The sequence below is a fragment of the Phacochoerus africanus genome, chromosome 13 (assembly GCF_016906955.1).
Source record: "Phacochoerus africanus isolate WHEZ1 chromosome 13, ROS_Pafr_v1, whole genome shotgun sequence".
Lineage (NCBI taxonomy): Eukaryota > Metazoa > Chordata > Mammalia > Artiodactyla > Suidae > Phacochoerus > Phacochoerus africanus.
In genome coordinates this window covers 7,114,691-7,134,979 of record NC_062556.1, presented here as the reverse complement: position 1 = coordinate 7,134,979, position 20,289 = coordinate 7,114,691, and the positions used below count along the sequence as shown (strand labels likewise).

Below are 20,289 nucleotides of genomic sequence, written 5' to 3'. Positions count from 1 at the left end.
CTCAAGCCAAACTCCAGGCAGCAGGATCTGTCTCCCTGACTCACTCCTGTCCCTCAGCACCTGGAATAGCACCAGGCAGAGGAGTTACCCCTCAGCGTTTGTGGAATGAACGAATCCACAGCTGAAACACGGCCTGGGCTGTAGAAGAGTTCTCCTCTTGTTCCAAAACAGGTGCTGGTGGGAAAGTGACTGCTGGGGCTCATCTTTGCAATTGCATTTAGGGGAGGCCTTGGGCTGGAGATAACCAGTGTCATTGTTCCTCCCCACTTTTTCCTGTAATTGAGTCATCACTGAGGACCTGCTACCCTTAGAGACAAGAGGAAGCCAAATGTTGCAGGGCTTCTTCAGAATAGGGGTGTTGGGGGAGGACTGTATGAAAAAGGGCATAGGAAGGCTGGCACCGTCTGGGTGGGGGAGGGGTCCTTTGGAGGCCAGCGTGCAAGTATTTGCTGCGCACCACCCATCCGTAGCCTAACCTGCACAGGGGGACCGGCTTTTCCCACCTAGAAAAAGACTAATCTTGGTCTTTCCTTTGCAGGATGTGCTGAATCAAAATTTAATTGCTAAGGTTCTAGAAATCTTCAGGAAAAAACACGAACATGTCATTTAAGTTTTAAATTCTCAAATGTCATTTTTAGTTTCCATTTTTTATAAGTGGAGAAGAGCCGATTCCGAAGGCTTCCAGGGAGGGAGAAAGGGAAATAGTCCCGGATCTTTAGTTGAGAACAGGCCTGGGTCTTCTCTTTCCTGCTTTGTGTGCTGCCGGGTCCTCCCACTTCGGCCCAGCAAGAGGGCTAACGTGGCTCGGAGAAGCTGGGTGTCTGCTTTCCCTAGGCTCATCGTGCATTTTTCCTAGGGGAAAATGGACTCTCACTCTGGAAAGCATAAAACCGTGTTTGTTCAGTGTTCCTTAGACAAGGCTCCCTGCGCCGGGCGGAGCGAACCCAGCGCAGCCGCGCGTTGTGTAACCCGCCTGGGAATCACGTTGCGCTGATGAGCTCCCCAGGCTTTTCATGCAATAATAAGCTTGATCTTTTTATTCAACTACAAGGAACAGCCACAGCCGGCTCCAGGTCACGTGTCCAGGTCACGTGGTGCTGAGACACAGAAACCGCCTGGCAATCATTAACAACTGCTTACTGCCGGGGAGCAAAATGCAGGTTTTAAAGACAAGAACGCTATTTTTATAAACAACCAGGACTGCAGTAGAAGGTATACGGGGGGGGGGGGGGGGGCGTCTTCCTCTGGCTCAGTGCTTTCCAAGGAAAGGAAAGGAGCCGGCAAACACTCCCTGGTTTTGCTCTGCTTCAAGGACTTGACAAACCGGCCCAGCGCAGCCCCCTTCTCCGGCGGAGCGGCGGCTGCTGCGGCGGGGCCTCGGGCAGCGGGAGGCGCAGGCGGCCTGGGCGCCGGCCGGCGCTTGGGAGGAGGAGGACAGCGTTTTGCCAGGAGCACAGAGCCCGCTTTCTCTTCCCTAGCAGATCCGCGCTTCTGGGGGATGGAGCTGGGGAGGAGCGAGGGGCGGGGAAAGGCCCGGGAAACGTGGGCGCTTCTGGATTTTCATTAAAAGGAAAACCAGCGTCCAGAATGCGGCTCCTTTAAATCTTCCTGTGGCGAGAACTGAAACTGCAAGGACTCTGCCCACCTGAATGTTTCCTTGTTCAGTCGTTTGAATTTGGAAAGAAGTTCTTTCACTTTCTGGGACTTGTATAGTGTTACTTTGTGCTTTCAGAAACTGTGATTATCAGGCTGGGGTTGTTTGATTTTAGTGTACAAGCAACAGTAGTGGGAGTGAGTAAAGAGCTTAGACTCTTGGCTGTGGAGGGAAAGGATAGCTCAATGCAGCTAAAAGGCCCAAGCAGAAACTGACAGCCCACCCCCCAACCTACATGTGTTTTATTTCACATTATACATAGAGTACTTTCCAAAACACTGCAGTAGGGCCTCAGCCTTAGAAGAAAATCCTCTGGCGTAATCTGGAGCCTTATATTCATGTTTTATTCATCACTTTTCAGAAAGAACCAATACACAACGAATATCCAATTTTCTAGGTTCACTGTATCACCGAAATATAATTATTTCAGGAAACTTAGTTGTGGAGTTTAGATGTCTCCCTCTTTACTTTCCCATGCTGCTGTCCTCAAAAAAATCAAAGTACCTAACCTAGCCAGATGGAGCCAGGTTTTGTAGGGCCTGAAGCTTTTACACTTTGGGAGGCCCTTTTGAGGAGAATAGAAAATTATAGAGAAAATTAGGTTAAAAAGTAGCACAAAATTCAGAAAAAACTTACTTCTTATTACTGGCTTGACACACGTCTGAAATCCCTCTAAATCTGCATTTGGGGTGCATCTTCTTTGACAGTCTCATATTCTGGAAGGGCGTAAATGTCTTGACCACTTAATCAGTTTTACGTGTGCCTATGATTGTACCAGTTTGGCGACTGAACAATTTTCTGCAGCCTAGCTGCTGACTAGTCTCTTCTGGTGCCGTTTGGAATCTTGTTTCTCCTCCCCGCCCACACTGCTTCTGGTGCCAGGCCCTGCAGGACACACTCACATTGTGACATGACCTCTGGATCTGAGCCTTGCCGTCTCCCTGCCGGGTGAGTGGGCACAGCGGGCCGTAGGAATATTCCTGGAAACCTTCCCTACTCCAGGACCGCCTTCAGTAACTTAACTATAAATATAACCTGTAAATTTATAAATCTATCTTAAGCCAAAGTAAAGGTATCTTTAGCTCAGATTCCTCTTTGCCAGACCCAGAATGTCCATGGCCACTCCAAAGTAACCCAGAAGGAGGAGGAATATGGCCAAAGAGAATTCAGAGTAGAAAGAGGCAGCGATCTTAAGCAATTAAGGTCATAGTATCGTCGCACTGCCAAGTTTACAAAAGCAAATAACCGTGAATGTGTGGCTGGGGCTCCTGCCTGGGCCTCCAAGGGAGAGGCCTGAAGTTTCATTTTCCTAGGCTCCCTGCTAAATCTGCTTGTGGGTACGTAGTAACTGTATCTCGAGTCATTTTCTGGGTCCTAGATTCAGAAATGCTTGTTGGAGGCAAGCTGACTTATCTGGACGTCTCTCTTGGAATGGTTTGTCAGGGTAAGTTCCGTTTAATAAAAAGCCTCTGTTGGGCTCTGACTCAGTCCCTCGCACAGTCCCTTCTCCCAGCCACACTCTGGGAAAACCAGTCTCCCTTCCGTGTGGGAGGCGGTGAGGAGGGCAGCCCAGGGACGTGCTCTGCGCCCAGCACCCCCACCTGCTTTGTCCATGCATCACCCTCTCGCTCCTCAGGGGCGCCCAGTGATGTGGCCGGTAGTTAGTCCTGCTCCCATACAAGAGGCCCAGGGAGCTCAGAGAGATTGTTTCCTGGCCGTGGTCACGTGGCCAGAGCAGTTTAAGGCTGGAACCCAAAACCAGGTCTGTCTGACTTTTCAGGCTGCTTCCTTCCTGGCAGAACTCTGACCTTAAACTTCTCTCCAAGGGAATGTCACACAGGTCTTGTTTTAGTTCCTAGAGTGGAGCTGACTGTGTTTGCAGGGGTCGGGTTTGAGCCCCCTTACCTGCCCCCTTCCTGCAGAACCCCTTAGGGAGCAGCCCCAGGCCTCCTGATCAGCCTCAGAGGCCCCCCTCTCCTGGCTCCTGCTTGCCAGAACCCCTGAGACCTTAGCCATGCCACACCTCGCTCTCCCCTAGAGTGCCCTAAGACAGGGCACCACAGTCACCTTAGCTAGTCAGGACAGTATTTTGAATTTGAAAAGGCTTGCCAGCATACTGTTCATGGGAAGCTGTCACAGCTAGCCCTAAATGCACTCATTAGCTGCAGGGAAGGAGCCCGCAGGTGAGTGGCAGAGAGAGAGCTGCCCTCTGACCCGGCTTCCTGACCTGGTAGTGATCCTTCATCTCACTCGCCCCTCTGGGACACTGCTGCTCCTGGAGCTTCTCAACCTCAGCAACACCTTTGTCATCGTGGGCTGGTCTGGGTGGGGAGTCGGGAGCCCCGTGTGCTGTAGGATGATTACTCGCCAACTGGCTGCTCCCCAGGACTACCCACCCAGCAAAAGCCACCCCAGTTGTGACAAAAATATCTTCTGGCATTGCCCAGGGTCCCCTGGGGGCCGTATGGCCCCTGGTAGAGAGCCACTTCCTGAGCCCTGGCAGGGGACAGCCGCGCCGGGCTTCCAGTAGTGTGGATTCCCAAGGCGTGGGGTCAGCGGCGCGGGGAGACCAGCCCTGTGCGGGTGTTGTGAGGCTGATGCAGGGAGACCAGCCCTGTGCGGGGTGTTGTGAGGTTGACACGGGGCTCACAGGCCAGCCCTCTTGGATGAGTGTTGTGAGGAGAAGGATCGTGCCTTGGGTTAGAGAAGCACGCGCATTCCTCCACAGAGTTAACCTGAGCCCGAGGTGGTTACCTGAAATGTTAACTTGGTAGTTAGGGGCTCTGTAGTCAGAGACCCAGTTTGAATCTCTGTGTTGCCCCTAATTAGCCATGTGACTTTGGACAAGTTCCTCTCCTGGTCAGGACCTCGGTTCCCTTGTTATCATCTGGGAACGGGAACGTCTCTATTGTGGCGTCGTCCTCAGAGTTCGTTGTGGTCATGCCTGTGCCTGACACATAGGAAGGGCCTCAACAGTGTAACCCATAGAGCGCTTTTTTGAGTCAGTCTTTGATTGTTTTTAAACATTGGGTAGATAAGTAGATTTCTACCCAAATCTTCCGCACAATTGTGTCAGCCTCCTGCTATGTTGATTCTGGAAACAGCACACCAAGCATCCGTCGGCTCTAGAATCTCCTCTCGTGCATCACGGGAGGCGCAGACGCCCTCTCCATGGTTACCACAAAGCGATTCTCTCGAGAGAGCGCTGCTCATCACCGGTGACCAGGGTCAGGGGCTTGGCCCCCAGCCCTGTGGTCTGCACTGTGCTTGTTCTGCTCGTGCTGAACCTGAGGCATCTTACAAACGTTTTAAACCCCGTATCATGTCCACGAAGTGTTTACTAATATGAGTTACAAACAAGAAGTAATTTAAGACAGTGGAAACCAGTGAAAGAACCATGCATGTTGGCCTCGCGTGTGACCCGAGCCACTTGATGCGAGGAAAGGTTCGAGAGGGCACGGTTCCTGTGTAACGGGTGAAGCTCCGCAGTCCACAGGCATCAGGAGCGACAGGACAGATGACAGGCAGAGACAAAGGATTCGAAGTGTCCTGGCCAGGAGGCTCCACGCGGCAGCCTAGCAGCCCCCTTCTGGGGGACGCCGGGAGTTTGTCCGAAGACCTGGAGGCCGGAGTGAGGAAATGTTGGCCCCAAGCCGTGGCCACGTCCTCCGTCCACGGCCCCTCTCAGTTTGCCTGACCTCAGAGCGCTTTGGGGTGGTGGGTGTGGAGCTGCTGAGGGGATTGTCACCGCATAGGCGGGCAGTATCTCCCTCAGCACATCTCCATGTAGAAAGCGCGGATTTGCTGGGGAAGTAGGCCTGAGAGAACACACACCAGCCCAGAGGAGGAGCCCAGGCCTGGCTTTGAAGAGAATCTCTGGGCTGCAAACGTAAACCCCTCCCAGGCGACCTGGAGGCTGACGGTGTGCTTAAGAAAGGCTTTCAGGACTTGACCTGCTTTTATGTGGAGGAGCTTCTGAACATGAACAGTCTTGCTACCGCCTGGCAGCTGCTTAGGTGTTTCCCTGCAAATGGGACATATAAGCTCATATTTGTCAACATGAAGATGGTTTTAAAAATTCTGAGGGCAAAAGCAGGTGGCCCAGGTCCAGCCTACAGTCTCATTCTGTAATCTTTTGGACACAGTGAAAGAGTGGCTTCCATGGAGGTTTGAGCTCCACACGACTGGAGCCGAGAGCAGCGCAGAAGAGCACAGGAAGGCGGCTTCCATCCCCGAGGCTATTTGCTTCCCCTTCCTCTTCCTTTTTCTGGTCCAGCAACGCCCAAGGCCTTGGAATGATAGCCAGACCCATTGGCTAATGTAGAAAAAAAGGCTAAAGGAGCAGCCGGGCAGCTGGCCCGGGCACCAGCTCAGACGGTCCGTGAGGGTTGAGCTCTGGGGTCATCTATGAGTCTATGGTGTTACTGAGTAAACCTTAGCCGCTGGCTGTGACAGGTCAGCTTAGGGTGTAAGATGACATTTTCACATAGTAGGTACTTTAAACAACTTTTATTTTGCAGTGATTTTAGACTTGTATGAAAAGTGCAAATAGCAGAGGGTTTTCGTATATTCTTCACCCAGCTTCCCCTAATGTTTACATCTTAGATAATCATATTATGGTTATCAAAACCAAGACATTGGCTTTGGTGTAATACTATTAACTAGACTGCATCTTTATTTGGGGTTCATCCGTTTTTCCACCAATGCCCCTTTTCTGTGAAAGGAGCCAATGCAAGATCCCACGTTACATTTAGATGTTATTTCTGCTTAGTTCCTCCCAGTCGGTGATAGTTCCTCAGTCTTTACCTCTTCATGTTCATGATTTTGTCACTATTGAAAGAACATGAATTTGTTATTTTGTAGACTGTCCCTGCAGTCTGTTGATTTCTCATGGTGGGTTTTTAGCAAGGATGTGACAAGAGGGGCTGTGTTCTTCTCAGTGTATCAGGTCAAGGGATTTGGGCTGTTGGTCATTCTTTTCTTTTTTTTTTGTCTTTTTTTGCCATTTTTTTGGGGCTGCTGCTGCAGCATATGGAGGTTCCCAGGCTAGGGGTCGAATCGGAGCTGTAGCTGCCAGTCTATGCCAGAGCCACAGCAACTCGGGATCCAAGCCGCGTCTTCGGCCTACACCACAGCTCATGGCAACACCAGATCCTTAACCCACTGAGCGAGGCCAGGGATCGAACCCCCAACCTCATGGTTCCTAGTCGGATTTGTTAACCACTGCGCCACGATGGGAACTCCCTGTTGCTCATTCTTATTCCTGGTGGTGTGTGCCTTCCTCACTTGGCCTAAGACACTGGGTAAAGTTACTATTTTTCCTTTTTTGTAGTTAATATATATCTTGGGCAATACTGTTGTATTACGCAAATATCGAGTTTCTCCTCAAGCTTTTGCCCACTAACGGTAGCATTTGTTGGTGACTCTTGCCTGCAACAATTATTACTGTGATGTTCTAATGGTGCTTTTGTATTTTCCTCATTTCATCTCCATTTGTTAATTGGAATTCTTCTGTAAGGAAGAGCTGCCTTTTCTCCCCCATGTATGTATGTATGTATGTATGTTAGTACTGACCCATGGGTATTTATTTTATCCTATTGGCTCTAATGTAATTACTTATTTATATTGTACCTTGAATTGTTCAGCTTTGGCCACTGGGGACACTTTCATGCTGGTTCCTATGTTATTTCAGTCTTGTGTCTCCATCCTTTTGTGTGTGTATGTGTGTGTGTGTGTTTTTCAGGCCATACTCACGGCATATGGTTTCCAGTCTAGGAGTTGATTCTGAGCTATAGCTGCTGGCCTATGCCTCAGCCACATCCAGCCAAGTCTGAGACCTACACCACAGTTGACGACAATGCCGGATCCCACTGAGCAAGGCCAGGGATTGAACCCACATTCTTGTGGATGCCAGTTGGGTTTGTTAGTCACTGAGCCATGATGGGAACTCCTCCATCCTTTTTTGAATACTTTCTTATTTTCTGATCCCACAAGACACTCCAGTCTCATTTTATGTTTCCCCTTTCTCAGCTGGATCAACGACTTCTTCAAGGATCCCTGGTTCCCTTTAATGGATCAAGGTATTTAGAGACCACCATCTAGGCACTAGGTCTGCTCACAGTTATTGGGGTGTCATTGCTTATAAGTCTTATCAGAAGATGGGACTGAGAAATATATGTATGTCTAATAACACATTATACACATACATTTATTTGCTTATTTATCTATCCATCTGTATACATACTTAAATCTCGTGAGTTCATACTGTTACCTCTGATTCTAACCCAATACCACAGGATTCATTCTGACTTTCCCCCTTTCCTTATTTTTTTTTATCAAAAATTTTTTAAAAAAATTATAGTTGATTTACAATGTTGTGCCAATTTGTACAGCAAAGTGACCCAGTTATACATATATACGTTCTTTTTCTCGTATTTCCTCAATCATGGATTATCCCTAGCATTTGGATATAGTTCTCTGGGTTATGCAGTAGGACCTCATTGCTTATCCATTCTAATTACAATTCCGTTCCTTATTTTTAACTTCTTTTTCTGACAGTGGGAAACCTGGCTCTCATGAACTATGCTGTATTTATTGTGCTGTTCAGCGCTAGCATGCACATAAATTAATTTGAGAATTCCTAGGCCATCCTCTCTAAGAAACAAATTTACTGACCACAGAAAGTATTTGGGGCGTTCTTTTTGTCTCAAACCCTACAGTATCCTGTTAAGTACTGTTTTCAAAGCTCCAAAGTACTTTTCTTCACCCTTTCAGTGTAGTTATGGTATTCATTGGTCATGGTTGTTATGGCTTATATTTTTGAGGGTGTTCCTTCCACATCCTGTTTTTTTTTTTTTTTTTAATTTACCCATAGCAAATTTCACTTTTTGTGGTGCATAGTTCTGTGGGTTTTGACAGACACATAGTGTTGTATCTCCACCACCACAGTTACAGTACGGAATAATTCTATCACAAAAATGCCCTCATGCCTCCCCTTTCTGTCAGCCCTTCCCTGTACCTTGTCCCCTAGCAATCATTGATCTGTTTTCTGTCCCTACCTATCGTGTGGCCTTTTCCAGAATGTTAAATAAATGGAACCGTAGTATAGTCTTTTGGACTTGGCTTATTTCATTTAGCAAAATGCATGAGTCATCCTTTCTATTACATGAATAAATAATTTGTTCCTTTTTATTGCTGAATAATAGTCCATGTTTTTGGTACTCCAGGCTATTGCTGCCATGACTGTCATACCATCTTGAGTCAAAGCTGGATATTTTAGAGGTTTGTTGTTGGTTTGGTGTTACTTTGGATTCTGGTCTTTTTTTCTCAATCTGCCTGTTTACTTTTCAGATTCCTCAAACAACTGCTGTGTCATTCTGTCCAGGTTTTATAAAGGCAGTGCAAGGGAGAGTCTGGGTGGAGGGTCTGTTGGCCGTCTTACCTAGAACTGGACCCTCCGTCCATTGTCTTTTTGCTTTTAAAAGTCTGATGTCAGTGTGTTTCCTGATTCTTGTATTAGACCTGTTTTAGCTTTATGCAAACCTGTAGGATCTTTTTCGGTCCCAGTGGTCCCCAATGTTTAGAAATTTCCAGATGATGTTCCTTGGTCTATTTTCATCCATTGTGTTCGGTGCTTGGTGCACCCTTTCATTCTGGAATCTTATGCACTTCTGTTCTGGGGAATCCTCTTCAATAGTTTTGTTGATGCTTTCCTCTTTTCTATTTCTTTTTTTTTTTCTTTTTCTTTTTTCTTTGCCTTTTTTTTTTGCTTTTTAGGGCCTCACTCATGGCATATGGAGGTTCCCAGGCTAGGACCGACCTAGCCACAGCAACACAGGATCTAGGCCACTTCTGTGACCTGCACTACAGCTCACAGCAACGCTGGATCCTTAATCCACTGAGTGAGGCCAGGGATTGAACTCACATCCTCATGGATACTAATTGGATTCACTGCACCTTGATGGGAACTCCCTCTCTTTTCTTTCTGAGACTATTTCCCTTTTCTATTTTCTTTCCTCTCTTTCTGAGACTTTTATTTAATGTCGCACCTACTGGACTCATTCTCTGTTTTTTCTTTATCTTACATTTTCTGTTGTCTTTTTGCTGTCGTTTCTGGGATATTTCCCATCAACTTTATTTTTAGCCTATTTAATCTGTCATCTGTGTTTCATGTTTTTAATTTCCTCAGCTCTTTTTGCTGCATGTTTGTTTGTGTCTTTCTTTGTTTTAAACACCACTCTATTCCTTTTGCATACATCTGCTGTCATCTTTGAGGATATTAATTATTTTGGGGAAAGTTTTCTTCTCTCTGCATAAACTCCCAGTTGCTTTTTTCTTTTTCTTTCTTTCTTTCTTTCTTTCTGTCTGTCTTTTTTTGTTTTTTTAGGGCTGAACCCATGGCACATGGAGGTCCCCAGGCTAGGGGTCTAATTGGACCTGTAGCCACTGGCCTATACCAGAGCCACAGGAACACCAGATCAGAGCCGCATCTGCGACCTACACCACAGCTCGCGGCAAGGCAGGATCCTAACCCACTGAGCAAGGCCAGGGATTGAACCTGTGACCTCATGGTTCCTAGTCAGATTTGTTTTCACTGCACCACGACGGGAACTCCTCTTTTGTTTGTTTTGTATTTGTCTTCACTATAGAATTGATAACCAAAATACTTACTGGCAGCTCTGAGCTCCAAGAATTATTTTTTTGTTAAGTGTGAGTTTCCTTGTAGGGTGAGCTGGCTGGGTGAACCATTTGTTGAGCATTCCCTGATTTCAGTATCTTTGGATCATTTCCCTTGGGTGGGTCAGATACTCCATAGCAGAATTTTCACCTCCTGCCTAGAGGCTTAAGATCTGGCCACTTGTGTTCTGGAAGCCAGGCAGGGGACGAGGGCGGGTGGTCTCAGCATTCAGCATTCATCGTGTGTACAGTCATTTTTCCCTTGGCTTTGATATACTGCTTTCAGCTTTCCAGTCCACACACTCCTGTTTTGCACTTAAAAGAGTTAACTCTCTAGTCTCTGGTGGGGTGGGGGGGACTCCGTCTCCCAGTGGCAGGAGCAGGGGATGCAATCCAGAGATCTGTGTCTCGGCTTTTCACCCAGCCCTTTTTGTGTCTCCAGAAGCACCTGGTGTGGTTGGTTCCTGAGCTTTGCTCAGGTTCCAGAGTGTGAAATGCGTTCCCCCTTACCTTCATCCGCTGCCACCTCCAGGCCTGTCCCTCAGCCAGTCATCACTCACTCTTCCGCTTCCTAGCTCTGTGACGTTGCTGTCGTTGTCTCCTCTCCGGTCCTGCCTGTCCGGTGGGTGTGTCTTTAAAACAGCTCTTTGCTATGGTCTTCGTGTATCTGGGGAGGGAGCGAGTTAGATGTGTATGTTCACTCTTACATCTGAAAGTGGAAGTCTAGAATGTATTTTTTTTGTCTTTTGTCTTTTTAGGGTCGTACCGATGACATATGGAAGTTCCCAGGCTAGGGGTCGAATCAGAGCTGTTGCTGCCAGCCTACGCCACTGCCACAGCAATGCAGGATCCAAGCCGCGTCTGCAGCCTATATCACAGCTCACGGCAACACCGGATCTTTAACCCACTGAGTGAGGCCAGGGATTGAACCCGAAACCTCATGGTTCCTTAGTTGGATTCGTTTCCGCTGCACCATGCCAGGAACTCCCTGGAATGTATTATTTTTTTTAATAACAGAAATTATAGCTCTTAGCTAAAATGGGACATCTGGACTTGGGCAGGCCACAGGTGGACGTGGGTCTTACACAGAGCCACCACACAGCTGGTTATTGCAGAGCCACCACACAGCTGGTTATTGCAGAGCCACTTTGGAACCTGGGACCCAGGTTCTGTTTCTTCCATACAGCACAATATTCACCATCTTATACCGAGAAAACCAGGTTCAGGGATAGTCCTTGCCCAGCGACACACAAATCTTAAGCAGCAAAGCTGAAGTCAGACCTAGATTTGTCTAATTTCAAAGCCCATACCCTCTGCACCACCTCTCACATTTTTGGGAAAAAAAAAAAAAAAGGCCTTAAAATATATTTTGGATTTTATTTGAGTGTTATTTGGAGAGCTATCTTTGTATGTCTATTTAAAATGTAAGCTCCTTGATATGAAAAGATAGTGTCTTTTTCTGGCTTTGTTTAGCTGAATACACGAATTTATATCTTTAAAATGTTACTTGAAGGTCTATATCTGACTCAAGAGTATTGTACCAATGTGAGGCTCCTGGTTTTGACAACATGCTGTTGTTGTCTAAGGTTGTATTGTCAGGGAAGCGGAGTGAAGTGTACATGGGAATTCTCTGTGTTATTTTGCAACTTTATATGAGCCTTTTTTTTTTTTTTTGGCTACTCCCACAGCATGCAGAAGTTCCCGGGGCAGGGATTGAACTCGTGTCACAGCAGCAACCCAAGCTACAGCAGGTCGTGACAATACCAGATCCTTAACCCACTGAGCCACTGGGGAATTCCAAATGAGTCTTAATCTAGTTCAAAATAAAAGTGTTTTTAAATTGCAAATTATAAATTGAACTTTGTTAGATCATCTGAACCAAAACACATTTCAGTGTATGGACTAGAGACCTGAGGCCTTTGAAAGGCCCACATGGGGGTCTCACTCGGCAGGTGGCTGGTGGATGAGCATCCCGCTTCACACCACACCTGGTCTCCCCACCTGCTGAACTCAGGCTTGAATTTCCTACCCTTGGCATCAGTAGAAAGGGGGGCTCACAAATGCAGTAGCTGCCAGCTTGGCCTCACAGCCAGGAAGGAGCTCTGCCTGGAAACTCGGCCACTTATTTTGGTCATCAAGTCATGGTTTCACCTTGGGGCTCGGGGTGTCTATACAGGTGTCGGGCACCAACAGGCTTCAGACCAAACCTGACAAAACCTCCTGTGGGTCCACCCGAGTAGTGGGGGTAAGATACGACCTGAGATAAAGAGAGGGCTACTGTGCGTTCCCGTCTCTTCCTGTTCCTCTTGGACATGTTGGAAAGACCGGCTCCCAGGCCTACCTTTGTGTCTCCAGCCCTGCCTCCCCACCCCACCGCCTCCCTGTGTATCTCCTGTCTGTGTGGGGTTTCAGGGACTCAGGTATCGCCTTTGGTCGTTTAGTAGAATTGCTAATTCAAGAAAAGCTGTCTGTGAATCATGTAGTTCACACAACCAGAATATCCTAAAAGAAATTAGCCTGTGTCTGAATGAACTGTGTGGAAAGTGCTGGAATGCAGCTGGAAAACATGGTTCGTCATGGGCTGAATTCGCTCTATTCCCCTGTTCATATGTTGAAGCCCTAACCCTCAGGCCCTCGGAACATGACTGTATTGGGAGGTGGGGTTTTAGAGAGGGGGTTAAATTACAGTGAGGCCACTGAGGTGGGCGGTAATCACATATGAGTCATGAGAAAAGACGACGAAGACACAGACAGGCCCTTGCACAGAGGGAGGAGCGCGTGCGGACGCAGGGGAAGGTGGCCGTCCGCAGACCGAGGAGCGAGGCCTCTGAGGAACCAACCCTGCCCACGCCTTGAACTTGGACTTCTAGCCTCCAGGCTCTAAGCCAATACACTTCTGTCGTTTAAGCCCCCCAGACCAGTGCATGGTTAAATCATAGCTACACTGATTTTAGCTAACCCACTCACAAAGGCTGTGGGGCACCTCTTTTTAAAAATTACCGTGTAAATTGAGTGTACTTTTTATTTTTCTTTTCAACACTTTCATTGAGAGATAATTAGCATACAGTAATCTGTACATATTGTAAATGTGCAATGTGATCAATTTTGACGTGTATCTACACTCAAGAAACCATCGCCATGAGCAAGATAATGAGTTTATCTGTTGCCTTCAAGTTTCTTTGAGCTCCTTTCTGATAATCTGTCCCTCCCTCCTCGTCCTGTTATTTCCAGGCCACTACTGAAACTGTTCTTTGTCACTGTAGGTTAATTTGCTGTTTCTAGAGTTTTATAGAAATAGAATCATGTGGTATGCCTCCCTTTAGTCTAACTTCTCCCACTTTGTGTGATTATTTGGAGATTGATCCAGGTTGTTCGTTATGTCAGGAGTTCATTCCTTTTCTTTGGGATGGACAAGCCACAGTTAATCCATTTACTTGTCAAGGCTTGTTTATAGTTTTTTCCTAACGAAAAATGTTTCTCTATATTAATAGAAATAATATAAGGTGATAAAGTAAACCACATTGTCTTTACTTACTGACTTACCCATGCTACATAGTTTTAAAAATGAGAGAATAATTATAATAGTTTTCTGCTGATAAAGTTCCCTGCTGTTTTCTTTTAAAGGTTTAATTACTTAATATTGTAATCTCTTAGAATGGGAGTTTCAGGAGCATTATTTTCATTTTAGTTGATTTTTTTTTTTTTTTTTTTTGCTTTTTAGGGCCATACCCATGGCACATGGAGGTTCCCAGGCTAGGGGTCTAATCAGAGCTACAGCTGCTGGACTTCACCACAGCCACGGCAATGCCAGATCCGAGCTCGTCCGTGACCTACAGCACAGCTCACAGCAACGCCACATCCTTAACCCATTGAGGAAGGCCAGGGATCGAACCCACAACCTCATGGTTCCTAATCCAATTCGTTTCTGCTGCGACCACAACAGGAACTCCATTTTAGGTGATTCTTGACTATACTGTATTATTATCTTTCACCATAATGGTTTTGTCTCCTCTTTCCATCTGGTTTAATCTACTTTTTTGTTTACAATTTTTTGAGATTCTGAATAGAGGTGCTGTAAACTTTTATGCACAAGTCTTTGTATGGATACATTCTTTTCTTCTGAGAAGGTACGTAGAAGTGGCATGGAAGTGTGTTTAACTTTTAAAACCTGCCAGGCTTTCCCAAAGTGGCTGTATCACTTTGCTTTAGCGCCTGCGGTATGCGGAAGCTCCAGTTCCTCTCCATCTTTGCCAGTGCTTGGTGTAGTTGGTCTTTCTGATTTAGCCATCCCAGTCGGTAAGTAGTGGTATAGCACTGTGATGTTAATTTGCACTTCCCTAGTAATGTTGAGCATCCGTGCCATCCATATATCTTCTTTTAAATGATGTGTCTACTCAGATCTTTTGCCTGTTTTTTAATTGGGTTGTTTGCTTTCTTATTGAATTTTTTTTTTCCCCAAACCCACAGCTTATGGAAGTTCCTGGGCTAGGGATTGAATCCGAGCCACAGCTGCGATGGATTGCTACAGCTGTGGCAACATCAGATCCTTTAACCCACTGTGCTAGGCCAGGGATGGAACCTGTGCCTTTGCAGGAACTTGATCCTCTGTGGTCTGATTCTTAACCCATTGAACCACAGTGGGAACTCCATGTTTATGTTCATTTTAAACCCTCATCTGTTAAGGTTATCTCTGTATGGGTTTTAGGATACGTAAATAGAATATGTATAAAATTTCGAACTAAGCATAACTACCAAGGGTACGTGTTCAGAAAATTTTGAGGATATTCAACAGAAATCGTTGGGAAATTACACTTCTTGACTGGGTGAAGTGCCCTTTTTTGTTCTCCCAAACATCCTGCTGTTTTGTCATAATCAATTGCTCTCCCCATGGACAGCATGAGGGCAGGGCTGCGTATCAGTCAGGGTTCAGTTGCAGACAACAGGTTCCACTCCAGTTAGTTTTAGCCAAGGTGGCTTTATTCTAGGCCATGGCTTGTAGCTTGGGTTCTGCAGCTTTAGCATGTATCATGGTTACCAAAGTCTCGATAAAGCCAAGTTACTGGGCCACACAGTGTTTCTAATACTGTGGGTCTGGCGTGGGGTCCGAGTGTTCGCATTTGTTGCAAGTTCTGAGGTGCCGCTGATACTGCTGGTCCAGTGACCCCCTCCCCTCCCCCACCTTTGAGATCCCCTGGGCTACAGAATGGCTGCGGAAGGAGGCGCCAACCGGTCTGGGCCTGGTAGGTGCTGCACCTCTGCTCCACTGCTAGCCCCAAACCACACTCCCTCTGCTGCTGAACTAGGAAGCTGTGCTGGTGCCGCCTGGTGCCCACGAGATTAGAGACTGACTAGACATTAGTGCCTTCATCACTCCTGCTGGGGAAGGTCCAGAGGCCCCCCCCCACCCCCGGGGCTTCTGCTTGGCCTTGTGGTGGGCACTTAACATTCTCACACTGCATCCTGTGCCCGGAGCAGGGAGTATGCCTGGAATAAGTTGCTATTGTTCTTACGATTGGGCAGGGAGTTTGGAAAATGGAGTCTTCAGCATTATGGACTTTAGTGCATAGGGAGTCTTGATAGAGGAGGCTGGAGTGGTTTTGAGTGGAGCAAGAGCAGCATCTGCTATGGATGGTGTTTTTCTTTTTTCTTTCTTTCTTTCTTTTTTTTTTTTGTCTTTTTGCCATTTCTTGGGCTGCTCCCGCAGCATATGGAGGTTCCCAGGCTAGGGGTCTAAACGGAGCTGTAGCCATCGGCCTACGCCAGAGCCACAGCAACTCGGTATCTGAGCTGCGTCTGCAACCTACACCACAGCTCACGGCAACGCCGGATCCTTAACCCACTGAGCAAGGGCAGAGATCGAACCCGCAACCTCATGGTTCCTAGTTGGATTTGTTAACCCCTGAGCCACGACTGGAACTCCCTGGATGGTGTTTTTCATCTGGGGCCAGGGCCTGAACCCCAGGACTTGGCGCAGAGCAGGCTCTCAGTGAGCAATGGTTCCCTTCTCCCCTCTCCCTCCCTATCAGCCAGCCTCAGTCTTGCTGCTGCAGTGTGCTGCCTTGTCCTGGCTGCGGGTTGCCCTGCTGGTGAAGTTGTCCTGACTCATGGCTGGGAACTTCTCTCTGCCTTTTCCAGTGATGCGGGGGGCTCTTTGAACAGGCTCACTCTACATAGAGGAGCAGCGGTTTTGTAGTAACAAGTCCGCCTGAGGCTGTTCCCATCTAGGAGCTCATCCCACTGGGCTCATGGGGGCTGTACGTCACTGTGTCTTTGCCTGGAGCCATCTCTCCCCCAGCCCATCCCTCCACATCGTCATCCCCAGAGCCTGAAACCCAGGTGAGCCACCTCTGTCTTGAGTGTCTCTGAGACTGAGCCCACTCCTGGAAAGCAGACCTGGTGCCCTGCCACGGAGGAGTCGCAGAGGGGTTTGGAGCAAACCCTCCCTCCCAGGGGCTTGCAGGTCTTACAGGTGTTTCCAGGGTCCCTCCGGGCAGTTGCCTCTTCACTTGTTTAGGTCAGGGTGTTTTTTTGGCATCTGCTAAGGCTTGCTTCATCTCCTGAGCGTGAGCTGGAGGTGCGGGTCATGGGGAAGGACAGGCATGACCAGGCATTCGGCAGTACTTCCTCTAGGCATGAGTGCCAGCCTCTTCCTTTAAGGCCAGGCTGCAGTGTCTGCCACAGTCTTTGCTGACCGTGACATAAGGAAACTGTTTTAAGATGCTGGCGTGCTCACTGGGTCAGGAGCCAAGCTGTGAACAGAGAGGCGGCATGACACAACAGGAGGAGCCCGGGGCTTGGAGAGAAAAAGTCTCCGGCCCAGATCTTTTCTCTTTAGTGATGGTGTGACTCTGGACACGTTTTTAACCTTTCCTTCCCTAGTTTCTTCACCTGTAAAAAGAAGAAAACTCTGCTTTAGAGACTTCTGGGGATTTAATACGAAGTGCTTGATACATATGTCAGATGGCAGTGATCATTAATATTTACATGAAGACTCCCGAAGGTGGTCTCAGACCGTACAGCTCATTTGCTGTGTTCACAAACCCGTGTGCCCATCCCAGTAAATTCGTGGTCTGATTGGGATGGAGGCTAAATTTGTAAACTTTACTCATTTGCCATCGCAAGTCCTGTCTTGAATAAGGCAAGGTATAAAAATTATTTTTTAGGTTTTACATTTATTTAGTACATGAGCCTTTCCCATGTCAGGTGCTGGTGGGCCAGATATGAAAGGCACAGGACCTGCCCTCGAGGGTCTCATAGTGAAGAGGGAGACGATGACACACATCCGATCGCACGACAGTGAGATGTGTGGGTCACAGGGAGGCACGGTCGGTGCTGGCAGCCCAGAAGAGGGGAAGCTGGTCCTGCAGGGCTTTGCACACCACGCTTAGGTGTTGGGACTCTATTTTGTGGGTAATGAGGAGCCTGGCAGGAAGGAGATCTGGTTGAGCTTGCATTTGGGGCCCTCACTGCTGCATCTGGCTGGAGGGGTGGGGAAGGCAGGACTGCAGCAGAGAGACCACCAGTCCGGGGACAGCGGTGGATTCCAGGCCCATGGGAGCTATGCTCAACAGGACCAGGTGCCCTCCTTCGTGCAGGGGTGAAGTCGAGAGGCAAGAATACCGGTGACTTCTGGCTCATGTGACTGGGTGGGTGGTCGTTCTTGCGTCCACACTTTCTTTGAACACAACAAGCAAAAATCATGAGGTATTCTTAGTAACTCTGATTACCTGTGGGTTACTTTTGGAACCAGAGTTTATTTGATTGTCCCATCTTTTCTTAGGAACTCCTATCCCATAACTAGCAGGGATTGTGAATGAGAGCAGGATAAGGCTGGGGTCTTTGCCTTTTTTCTCGCCCGGTAGGAAGCCCTTCAGGTCCTGTTCTTGCTGTTGACTCGCCCGGCCTTCTAGAGAGCAGAGGGGTGAGGGGCGGCGTGGCCGAGGGCAGTTCTGTGTGAGGCCCGGACAGCTCTGGCTCGGCTGCTCTGCCAGGTGCCAGCCCCATAGGTTGTGCAATATTGAATGCTTTCATTGTATGGGAGAAATGCAGCGAGGAGAGGGAACTGTGTTGTTGAGATATTGCTCAACTGACTGGCTTAAGGAACGGGAAGAGTCCTGGCCAGTGCGTTTAAGGAAAAGAATGAAAACAAAAACGATCAAGTTGTACTTTTCTCTGATTTGGGTCAACTTGGAGGGCAACTGTTTCCTAAGTTTCAAAGAGAACTTTTCTTCCAATTAATGAATGTGGAGTTTAACTACAAAGAACCCGGGTAAACTAAATATCTGCTGTCCTGGATTTCAACAGGTGAGGGAATCCATGTCAGAAGGAGGTGCTGAGTGGATCCAGAACTGATGATTCAAGTATCTTTTGTATTTCTGAGCCTGAGATTTTAAGCTGCAGAGCATGTGTGCTTATTGTTGGTGTGTATGTGTGTATTTACCTCACGCCAAAGACTGAAGTCACAGAGACGCCCCGGTTTGCAGGTGTAGCGACTGGCGTGCTGTGGATTGCGGCCGTGTGGTGATTTTCTTCAAACACATCTTTCAGGTGTAATGTTCTCTGCTTGAAGGCAAGCAACATCTAATAGTGGGTCCTTGAGTGTATCCTTAAGCCTCTCGAAACTCAGATACCTTCACTGCATTTTAGAAGTAACACCCTTGCAGCTTTGTCTCTGTGACTGGTGGTACCTGCAGAGGCGGGATCCAAGAGTGTCAAGGAAGTAACCATCCCTGGATGCAGACCCATCGGGGCCGTCAGGGCCGAGCCTCCAGATCCACCCCAAGTGTGCAGGGGGGCCAAGGGATGTTTCTAGCTGACTCCTGCCGCGTGTCTAGTTAGCCGTGCCCTCCCTCGCACAGCAGCCTGGGTGAAGGAGCGTCGCCAGGCCCCTGGGTGCCTGGACCACCACAGCTGCTGGGGGAAAGTTGTTTGCTCACTCCATTAAAGACAGGAGGTGAAATGGGACAACAATTGAAAGATGACTCGTAATTCGTAACCGACTGGCTGTGCTTGACAAGCCTGATGTATTTATAATCTTTCAAAGCCAAGCAAACAGGGCCCTGTGCCTCGTTAATCATCCAGCTACAGCGCTCCTGTTGATCATGCTGTTTGTCACCGCAGAGCCTGAACCCGCCAATTTCTCCTTCCCGAGTTCTCCCTTGTACTAGAAGGGCTACTGCTTTAGCCGCTCTCAGTCACAGCAACCAGTGTCTTTCACGTGGCTGGTCCCTGGGGGCCATAATTGCAGAAGTGCAACCTGGCAGTTAGCTCGTGGCCCCAGAAACCGCCAGGGCCCCCACGTGCTTCCTGCCGGATGACCTTGGGCAGCTGGAGGCATGGGCGCCCCCACCTGCAGCCACTGTCTGTGTGCACACAGCTCTCTGGTGGCCCAGGCATCGTGGAGGTGCCTGCTGAAAACATCCAGTCCAAACTCGGCTCCCTGAGCCCTTGCTGTGTCAGCCTATCATTCTCCTGTTCTTGGAGTGGCTTGGTCAGGTGTTAGTTGGCCAGGGCGCTTGTTTGCTTTGCTTCCTAAAAACAACAGTGTTTTAGTATGAGCCATTTCCTACTTCTGAATTAGCTTAGCACACGTTTGCTACTAAAGAGATAAGCCATATCTGTACGAGGATGCAGAACGTCTTATCCTGTCTCACCCTTGGGAATGGAGGCCGGGCTTCGTGGTGAGGGGATCTGGGCCGGGCAGCACCTTTGCAGCTGAGGATGTGGGTGCTGGAGGAGTTCAGCCCTGGCTCAGCGCTCCCTTTCCTCCTCCGGAAAATGAGGTAGTAGTGAGCAGTGATAAGCTACATCAGTGATGGTAGCTGGTACTTGGGTGGCCCTCGCAGCACCCCAGGCACTGATCTTCATGAGCTCGTTGGCTCCTCAGAGCCGTCCTAGGACAGTACTGCTGTCACCCCCATTTTACAGGTGAGGCACAGAAAGGCACAGGGAGTGACCTG

The 20,289-nt window shown here is 48.2% G+C and overlaps 1 long non-coding RNA gene across 1 annotated transcript in view; it reads left to right on the top strand.

The window, feature by feature from the left end:
• The first annotated feature begins 1,063 nt into the window (after positions 1–1,063).
• LOC125113439 (uncharacterized) overlaps positions 1,064–20,289 on the top strand; it is a 34,182-nt gene continuing 14,956 nt past the window's right edge. The window contains exon 1 of the long non-coding RNA XR_007131453.1: positions 1,064–1,212. This is a non-coding gene — a long non-coding RNA (uncharacterized LOC125113439). The remainder of the gene's footprint in view (positions 1,213–20,289) is intronic.